The sequence below is a fragment of the Taudactylus pleione genome, unplaced genomic scaffold (assembly GCF_031769625.1).
Source record: "Taudactylus pleione unplaced genomic scaffold, aTauple2 ptg000142l, whole genome shotgun sequence".
In the NCBI taxonomy this organism is placed as follows: domain Eukaryota; kingdom Metazoa; phylum Chordata; class Amphibia; order Anura; family Myobatrachidae; genus Taudactylus; species Taudactylus pleione.
This window is the reverse complement of record NW_028284544.1, coordinates 3,628,633-3,637,874: the sequence shown is the minus strand read 5'-3', so window position 1 is coordinate 3,637,874 and position 9,242 is coordinate 3,628,633.

The following is a 9,242-nucleotide window of genomic DNA, read 5'->3' as shown; positions in this document are numbered from 1 at the left end:
TCTAGCTTTCACTTTTTAATACTTTGTTGCAAATCCTTTGCAGGCAATTACAGCCTGAAGTCTGGAACGCATAGATATCACCAGACGCTGGGTTTCATCCCAGGTGATGCTCTGCCAGGCCTCTAATGCAAATGTCTTCAGTTCCTGCTTGTTCTTGGGGCATTTTCCCTTCAGTTTTGTCTTCATCAAGTGAAATGCATGCTCAATCGGATTCAGGTCAGGGGATTGACTTGGCCATTTCATAACATTTCACTTTTTAGCCTTAAAAAACTCTTTGGTTGCTTTTGCAGTATGCTTTGGGTCATTGTCCATCTGCACTGTGAAGCGCCGTCCAATGAGTTCTGTAGCATTTGACTGAATATGAGGATATAATATTGCCCGAAACACTTCAGAATTCATTCTGCTGCATTTGTCAGCAGTCACATCATCAATAAATACAAGGGAACCAGTTCCATTGGCAGCCATAAATGCCCACGCCATGACACTACCACCACCATGCTTCTCTGATGAGGTGGTATGTTTTGCATCATGAGCATTTCCTTTCCTTCTCCATACTCTTCTCTTCCCATCACTTTGGTACATGTTGATCTTTGTCTCATCTGTCCATAGGATGTTGTTCCAGAACTGTAATGGCTTTTTTAGATGTTGTTTGGCAAACTCTAATCTGGTCTTCCTGTTTTTGTGGCTCACCAATGGTTTACATCTTGTGGTGAACCCTCTATATTCACTCTTGTGATGTCTTCTGTTGATTGTTGACTTTGACACACATACACCTACCTCCTGGAGAGTGTTCTTGATTTGGCCAACTATTGTGAAGGGGTTTTTCTTCACCAGGGAAATAATTCTTCTGTCATCCACCACAGTTGTTTTCCGTGGTCTTCTGGGTCTTTTGGTGTTGCTGAGCTCTCTGGAACATTCTTAAAAAGAAAGAACGCACCGAACAGTTGATTTGGCCACACCTAATGTTTTTGCTATCTCTTTGATGGGTTTGTTTTGATTTTTCAGCCTAATGATGGCTTGCTTCACTGATAGTGACAGCTCTTTGGATCTCATATTGAGAGTCGACAGCAACTGATTCCAAATGCAAATGTCACACCTAGAATCAACTCCAGACCTTTTACGTGCTTAATTGATAATGAAATAATGAGGGAATTGCCCACACCTGTCCATGAAATAGCTTTTGAGTTGATAGTCCCATTACTTTTGGCCCCTTAAAAAGTGGGAGGCACATATAGAAACCGTTGTAATTCCTACACAGTTCACCTGATTTGGATGTAATTACCCTCAAATAAAATCTGAAAGTCTGCAGTTAAAGCACATCTTGTTTCATTTCAAAGCCATTGTGGTGGTGAATAGAGGTCAAAATATGAAAATTCTGTCAATGTCCCAATATTTATGCACCTGACGTGTGTGTGTGTGTGTGTGTGTATGTATATATATGTATATATATATATATATATATCTGTCATCTGCTGTGCAACTGCGTGAGTTTTCATACTTGCTTCTTCTTGCAAAGGATTGTTTAACAGTCAATTGTTTTTAGAAACTACTACTGCTAGTCCTCAAGGTCCCTTTCTGGGATGAAGATCCACTCCCAGCAGCAGCAGCCCTAGTGCTCAGGGATTTTTCTGAGGAATCCTGGATAGGGGAGGACTCAGTTAGCCTTAGCAAATTGGATGCAGTACTGGCTCTGATTAATGAGATTGATGATAAAGGTGTTGGCGTTTGAGATAGCAGGTGCTGGGATCTAACAGAGATGGGAGGTAACATGCTTGACTGCTTGCTATTACTTTAGCAAAGTTTTCAGATTTTGCCAAAAACTTTTCATAAATGTGCTGCAAATTATGTAACAGGGAGGAGATTCCTAGATGGTTAAAAGTCCCTACCTCTACTTACTAAGGTTTTACAAATGCTACAGATGGCTTGATGGGTAGGGTATGGGAAATGGCAGTTGGAATGCCGGCTGTCAAAATACCGACAGCGGCATCCCAATGCTCAGGGGCTCTGTAAGTATGCTAACTCCCCCCCTTCACACCCTAACCCTCTCCTGCATCTTAACACTCCCTGTAAGTGCCTGAACCTAACCCTCTCCCCTTGGTGCCTGAACCTAACCCTCTCCCCTTGGTGCCTGAACCTAACCCTCTCCCCTTGGTGCCTGAACCTAACCCTCCCCCCTTGGTGCCAAACCTTAACCTCCCTGTAAGTGCCTGAACCTAACCCTCTCCCCTTTGGTGCCTGAACCTAACCCTCTCCCCTTTGGTGCCTGAACCTAACCCTCTCCCCTTTGGTGCCTGAACCTAACCCTCTCCCCTTGGTGCCTGAACCTAACCCTCCCCCCTTGGTGCCTGAACCTAACCCTCCCCCCTTGGTGCCAAACCTTAACCTCCCCCACAGCTAACTCGGCCTGCTATACTTACGTTCGGTATGCCGGCTGTCAGCATCTCAACTGGCGTCAGGATTCTGGGGCCAGTGTTCTGTCTGGCACTGGTCTTCTGTCTGCAGATTGGGATTCAGGTGCCGGGTTTTCAACAGCCGCCATCCCGTGCAGAGGTATCATAACTACTTCCCGGCATGAAAGCAGTCGGGACTTGGGTAAAATAATTACACACCTAAGAGGTGGATTTTTTGGTCTTATGCCCAGGCATGATAATGGCCTTATCAGGCACAACAACTGCTTCCACTGGTACCTCGCACAATAAAACATTATCAACATCAATAACAGCATCATCTATACAAATATCCTCATCCTGTTGCACTTCCGCAGTAGCATTCTCAATTTCTTTGGCCGCATCTTTACTTGTGCCGCTCATTTCCACATTGGTGGGTGTATAAATGGTGTAAGGAGGCTTCTCTATGTGTCCTGTATCAGAAAGGTCAGGCTCACACATAGCACTTGTGGACACACTTAGGGGTATATATACTAAGAATCAGAGTTTGGTCGAGATGATAATCTCGGGTCAGTTTAGGCATGTTTTTCATCTTGCATATTTTACTAAAGACAAACTGGTGAGTTTGGGAGAGATTTCTCTCTTCTCACTCGTAAAACTCAGGTGAGATCGCAAACTTGAAACAACTCGCCATCGGACAAACTCAGAAGTACTTTTCATGAAAAAGGTGCAACTCAGGAATTTAACAAGAATCGAGATTACTATCTCTGGTGAGATTGGAGCAAACTCGTAGGGAAATTGATGTTTCAAACACTACCTCCTGAGCTGTGAGTTTTGCAGAAACATACATAGATCAGTGTGATTTGTGTATGTTTGTGCATGTGTACCTAATTTAAAGTGTTTTTATTTAAAAAAAAAAAAAAAAATTATGTAGGGTCCCCCCCAAAAGCATAATCAGCCCCTGCTCAGCCAGTCCTGGTTCCTAAAATTACAGGTAACAAAACGAGCAGGGTTTTAAATATAGGGGAAAAAAAAATGTGTACGGTCCCCCTATATTTAAAACCAGCACCGAGCGCAGACCGACCGGGGTGTAATGCCACAGCCAGAAGACCCTATCACCGGGTCTCCAGGGCCAAAGCATTAACACCCCAAGACAGGGATCTCAGGGAAAGTGGGAGCCCCCAAGAAGGGGTTCCCCCTTTCCCAAAACTCCAGGCTTAGGCTGAAGCCCAGGGCTCTTCACCGCACCCCTTGGGCAGTGGTTATTGGGGGGATGGTAATAATGTGGTATATAGTTCAAAACTGAGGATGGAGGTGAGTATAAGATCTTTTTTTTTTCAGGTACTCCAAACGGGTTCTATGGGACTAGTGGACGTGACCAACTGGCACAGGTAATTATGTGCGAGTGAGTTAGGTAGGTGTGTAATCAAGTTTAAAAGAATAAAAACTCAGACTGGAATCTTAGTAAATGTAGACTCAGGGTTTTGTGACGTTCTGAACACAGTTCTTCTGATTTCCTGTTCTTGCATCATCATGTGTGGCAGAAGCAGTTGCAGAACCACCACTCAGAGATGACTCTGGGTCAGCAGGTAGCGTGGTTCCCCACTACTGCAACCCTTACTGGTAAAGTGGGAAGATGAGTTAATACTGATCTATACACGTAACCAATGCAAGAAGGGGTGTATATGTTCTTACCTATAAGGCAGGAACAGTATAAATTAGGATTCAAGAATAAATGTGTTTTTTATTAGTCCTCCTGTATGGGAACATTGGGAGCACATTGGGGTATAGTGCTTTGTGGTGTTCTCTAGTGGTCTTGCTCTCTGCTTGCAACATATTAAAGAGGAAGAAAGCAATAGATACCAGGTCCTGTGTAACACTGCTAGTGCCAGGAGTCTTTAGATTGAAAATGTGTCTGTCTCTATGTGATGCCACAAGGATGCACAAGGAGACTCTGCTGATTAATCCGATATGTGACACTAGCACGACGGAACTTGGCTTAGAAAAAAGATGCGGCCGCTGCATTATAGCATTTCGTATTAAGATTCAGAAACGCAATCACACATAGATGCATCTCAAATTAATCAAAGCAATCTTCTGGTGCATCCTAGCCATATCAGACTCATGGTTATAGTATAGCATGGGATGTGGTTCACCAAGAGTTGCTGTTTGTAGCGACTGCAGCAATAGTGTATAAGGACACAGCTGTATCTTTTGGGCAGCAGGAATACCTAGCATATAGGATGAAAAAGTTGTAATGGCCCAGAGCAAGGAGAATTCAAATGACTAAGGGCAGCAGCCTGAGCAATATGTCCATTACCTCTATGTTCCTTCCCATATTCACTCCAACTAAACAACTTCATCAGTGGGGAAGTTGGTGAGGTGCAGTAACTTTCATTTGATACCCCCTTAACCTAGCGAAGACCTCTTCCCACACAGGCCTAAGTAGCGTACATTTCCAAAACACATGGAAGGATGAACACCTAGTAACCAGTGCCTCACTTGCAAATACTTATAAAAATCCCAAGAAGGAATAGTAAAGGCAGACTATAACTGAGAGAAGGGAAGCAATCCGCTATCTGACACAATCTCCCCCAGGGTGGAGAGACTATTGACAATCCAGTGAGTGGACTGTAAATATGGAATCATCTGGGCTATTCCAGCCAGAGAAAGGGTGGGGAAAGGCAACTGTATGCAGTGGCATAAATAGGGTATTTGGAGCCCAGGGCAAGATGAAAAATGGAGCCCCCCACCCCACTATGTGAGTGTGCCTTTGGTGTGGTCACTGAAAAATGGGGGCGTGTCAACACTGAGCACCACCATTTCTAATCACCCTGGGAACAATCCTTTCCATGTGCACCCTAATGCCCTCGGTAGTAGTGCTCCTTATCCAATGCCCACTGTAGTGCCCCTTATGCAATATCCCCAGTAGCAGTGCCTCTTACACATAACACACACACACAAAATTATACTTACCAGAGTCCCCACTCCTGCGTACACCGCTGTCCGCTACTCCCGTCCCACTCTGTCCCATGGGAGAGACGTCATGACGTCTATCCCTTCACCCACTGTGGGAGCTAGGAGGCAAAGCTCATGAGTGAGCTCCGGCCCTGGGTGCAGCAGCCTATAAACATCTGTCTTAATTATTGGCTGCTAAAACAAACACACCGCCTTCGTTTGTTTTACTGTGTAGTGACGTGGACCGCAATGCCCTGGTCCAGGTTTGACGGCTCCGAGGGCACGTGCCACGCTCGATACCCCCCCACACACACATTATGTCACTGATTGTATGTCCTCCAAATTCCTTACTAGTTTATGCCGAGCCATAATAGTAGCAGAGACAGACTTAGAGGTGGTAATGTTATGAGAATGATTAGACACAAAGAGCCACAACAAATCAGGAAAGGGATTATGGTTGGGACATCTGTCTTTCAAGATCAACCATTGGTTTTGGGGAGGTAACCGCAATCCAGTCCCAAGCTTGGCTAAACAAGCATGCAATCTGATTCTCATCTGCTTTTCTGGTTGGAGTCACTTACAAATGGAGCCTTCAACCATTAAAGACCAATCATACTGGGCTGACAATGAATTCTAGGCAGTTTTTCCTCAGCTCTCCAATTTCTTCAGCCTTATATCTTAAACTCCTTTTGTAGAAAATACCCAACTTGTACCTTGGACATTGACTATATACCCCTCCCCCAGGTTCTGTCCCCATTGACTCTGAACACCAGTACAGGCAGTGCAGCGGGTGTGGGACGCCCTCCCTCTGCATCCATTTATCCACGTCACTGACTTGTTCAGGACCATTCCCCCAGCTACACACCCCATTACTACTTTCTCCCCCCTCCCCTTCTGTTACCTGCTCTTACACCTATCTAGTTTATATTGCACATGCAATATTTGTACCCTCTAGGTCTACCCATTTAGTAATCATTAACAGTACATTTTCCAATTAAAATAGTTTATTTTATTTACACTGGTCTTTGGAATCATTAATTGTTCATATTTCAAGGGAGTATCTTGAACTTCACATGGTACTTGCCCTGTTCTTTGCAGTTAGCACGGGTTCAAACATATTTTGGGTCCTTTATACATTACTGGGGTTCTCTCACATATAGTCCTCAGCAGAGCGCGATCCCCACTTACATAAAGGTGGCTCACTTTTATGTTCCCTTGTTCTTAGCGCTGTGAAAACACCTGAAATTAGGTCTATAATAATAATAATAATTAAGAATAAACACAATGTTGTTAAAACTATACCAGAATGAAATGAATGGTGTGAATCATGTTATGATAAATAACAATTTAATATTACACAGAAATACAATATTAAAAACAAATAACATTGGCCATTGTGACATACAGCAATATAAATACACCTTATATTGGATAATTATTGTAAAAATGGCCAATGTGACCCTGTAAAATAAACCATTTGTCAGATAACCGCAGATTTCTAGCAGCTGGGAAAAATAGGAGGATATGGATGTCTGTAATTCCATATACAGTAAATAAACCTCCTTTTTAGACATGCATGGATCCTGCAATATGTAGTATCCAAAGGATGAGAATGTAACTGTTTGTACGTTCTAAAAGCAAAGGAAACGATGTAGCAGTTTTTAGATTTCAAAGACACAAATGTTGCAGCTTTTGAATTAATACGTCCAGATGTATAATAATGCCATTCACTGGTCCTCAGATCAATTCAAAATAAGCGTGGCTAATAGCCATAATAGAGTGGTAGAGACAATATTCCACTGGCAATATAGTACAGATATTGTGAATAATGGTGTCCTGCAATACTTGTGGTCTGTATTCACTCACTGGTGAGTCTGTTGTTTCGCAGGCTTGTGGCTCGTGCCTCGTGTGAAGTGAGCCGCCAGGACGGTTGCCTGCAGGCTCCGTCTTGTCCCGGTTAATACCATGTAATGGCTGTAAATCAACTGGTGGGTAACGTTTGCTATGCTGCCGTTTGTAGCATCATGCAGCAGCCTGCTGGCAAATTGGGGTAGTTCTGTACCAGAGGCTCCACTCAGCTTATCTTTGTAGTAAACCCCTCATGTAGTTGGAATAAACGGCAGCTTTTCCTCCATCGACTGTGTCCGTTTTTGAGGCAATTATAGCATAACCCAGGCTTGCAGCACAATTTTAACACTTTTTACTGTTTGTTTTTATTATAGTTGTATTTTCACCTTTCTATGCAGCCATAGCTGCTCTTACCTTTATTACTTCACATTTCCCTTTTCTCATTATAGCGATGCCCTGGGGTAGCTTGGCTGTGCCGATTTAGGGGTGTCCTGCTCTCTGGATTTGGACCCTAGTATGTTAGGGACCTACCCTGCAGAGGTTACCTGGATATGGTGGGTAGGCCCATAACCTTGGTCATGGTTATGCTAAAAACCTCTATTGATTGCAAAATTTTATTGCATAATGTATTTATATATAAAATCAGTAATTTGGGAGGGCGTGGCTTGGCAGCCATTTGGAGGAGACATGCTTATTTGCAGCTCCTGCTTAAGTGCTTTTAATTTCTACCCTTTCCACCCGGATCCCGTTCTCTCTACCCCTGTTGTGCCTCCTTAAAGCCCCTAACATCGGCGGTACCCCTGGAGCAGCGCTACGGAGCCGGGGAAGGTCTCCTACCTTCCTGCAGGCTGTGGCCTTCTCCCCCCTCCAGAGACCGGGAGCTACATTTTACCCACCTGCTTGTGGTCCCGCCGGATCGCGAACCCGCCTCAGTCAGCCGCCGCTGTATTTCCCTCCCGCTGCTGTGACTTCCCATTCAGTGGAGAGATCTCCCTACACACCCGCCGGCCGGCTGTATGTGGATGCTCGGCGCTGACCTGCGCTGGCAACAGGGAAGCACCCGCCATCTTGAAGCCTTGGAGGTGAGGGGACTGCGGTGCAGACTCCTGGCAGTGGATCCCCCAGACCTATTCAGATCCCGGCTACTGGCTTCACCCGTCTGGAGGTTAAAGATCCCCGCTGTTGGGCGAGATGTGCCATCCTGAGCCTTCTGGCCGGCTGAGGTGGGGTGAGTGAGCCGAGTGTTGCTGCGGAGGGCAGCCAGCGCTGCTTGCCACAGCACTGTTGTTACTTACTGGCTGGAAGCTCTCTGTCTCTCCTGTACCCTCAATGACTCCTGGGCTGCTTCTCTTATCTGTAAAGAGCTGAGTTTAAATTGTATACACAACAATTACTGTGGCTCAACAGTTACTCTGCAGTGAACCTACCCATTCCTTGCAGGACTTTCCAATATAATTATTTTACCCTGATTCTATATCTATTAACAGTACCAGCTCATCTAGCTCCCTCTTGTGGTGAAACTTTGGAAACTCATCATAAAGACTTAAATATCATCAGGAGACTGTTGTACTTCACTCCAAGGGCGAAATTAAATTCTTTATAGTCGCTATCGTGCCCGACGGAGCTATTCAATTCTTGCTCCTGTCGGGCATGATGAGCTTCCAGCGCTACATTTCAGCTCGCAGCCCCAGGGGGGTGAGAGCTGAAATGTGTGAAAAGTGACATGTTTGGGCGCCCAAACATCACTTTTCGCGATCGCGCCCAGCACTTTGGTCGGGTTTAGCTGCTTTACGCAGCTAAACCTGACCTCTATGGGTGCAATCAGCACGAAAATCTTGGACAATTGTATAGCGGCCCGCGATCTCCTGTCACTTCAGACGGGAGATGCGGGCCGCGAATACAATTGAATTCCACCCCAAGTGTCTTTCCTACTTGTTATACCCAAGATAAATTTTGCTCTTTTCTGACCTCATGAGATCGTGCCCGGTCCGGTTCTCTACTATGATGTAACGGTAATCCTGATGGCTGCCTAGGTCCTTGGGAGGGACG